This window comes from Arachis stenosperma, chromosome 6 (assembly GCF_014773155.1).
Source record: "Arachis stenosperma cultivar V10309 chromosome 6, arast.V10309.gnm1.PFL2, whole genome shotgun sequence".
Classification (NCBI taxonomy): domain Eukaryota; kingdom Viridiplantae; phylum Streptophyta; class Magnoliopsida; order Fabales; family Fabaceae; genus Arachis; species Arachis stenosperma.
Window position 1 is genome coordinate 40,809,104 of NC_080382.1, and position 1,253 is coordinate 40,810,356.

General features: G+C 42.9%; 1 non-coding gene across 1 annotated transcript; it reads right to left on the reverse strand.

Moving 5' to 3' along the window:
* Positions 1-661: 661 nt before the first annotated feature.
* On the reverse strand, positions 662-768 carry LOC130937008 (small nucleolar RNA R71). The gene has a single exon (XR_009068247.1). It is a non-coding gene; the product is annotated as a small nucleolar RNA R71 (small nucleolar RNA).
* Positions 769-1,253: the final 485 nt, after the last annotated feature.

The window sequence follows — 1,253 nt, forward strand, 5'->3', positions numbered from 1 at the left end:
GCGTTTAATAATTGCATGCTTTCATTGCCTCCTCAGTTGAATGACACGGTCGCTTCCAGACCCAAGCTTAGCCCCTTTTGATCCGGAAATAGAAAGAACTTTAACTCATATTAGGCAAGCTCGGCGCCGGCTAGCATTTGTGGATAGTGAATCGGGCTTGCTTGAAAAGCACACCAATTCACTACCACCATCACCCCGTGACCATCATTCTTCAAACAATGAGGAAAACTTATATTCATTTGTGGGGAGTGCTAAATTATCTTTAAGTGAATCAAGTGACAGCACCATAGCGGATCCACCTAGAAGAATCACCTTAAGGGAAGCCGGAGCTCCGGATGTGAATTTGCAACCACTACAAATCCGGTATTTGGCCTTGGATCCAAACTTTGAGCTCAAGACCGGCACAGTAAACTTGCTCCCCAAATACAATGGACTACCCGGGAAAGATCCTCTTAAGCATCTAAAGGACTTTCAATTTGCTTGTTCCACCGCGAGAAGACACGGTGCAGATGAAGTAGCATTGTTGGTTTTTGCTTTCCTTTTCTCTTTGGAGAGAAAAGCGAAAGAGTGGTTTTACACTCAACCGGAAGATGTGATTTTCAATTGGGACTTGTTGCGTAAGGAATTCCTGGAAAAATTCTACCCACCTCAGAAAACAAATAAGCTGCGAAAGGAGATCTCTTGCATTCTGCAAAGAGATGGAGAAACTTTGCATGAGTACTGGGAGAGATTTAAGAAGTTGTTGGAAGCTTGCCCCCATCATCGATTAAATTGGTTTATGGTTTCGAAAATTAATAATAAAAAGAAAATAAAAAGGATAGAAATACTTATGTAAATCAATAGTGGGAATTTCAGATAGGTGTATGGAGATGCTGTGTTCCTCTTGAAACTCTACTTCACTACTCACTCTTCCTTCAATCCTTCTTACTCCTTTCCATGGCAAGCTGTATGTAGGGCATCACTATCATCAATGGCTACTTTTAATCCTCTCGGGAAAATGGTCCTATGCGCTGTCACTGCACGGCTAATCATCTGTCGGTTCTCAATCAGGTTGGAATAGAATCCATTGATTCTTTTGCGTTTGTCACTAACGCCCAGCCTTCAGGAGTTTGAAGCTCGTCACAGTCATTCAATACCGGAATCCTACTCGGAATACCACAGACAAGGTTAGACTTTCCGGATTCCCAGGATCCTACTCGGAATACCACAGACAAGGTTAGACTTTCCGGATCCTCATGAATGCCGCCATCTAT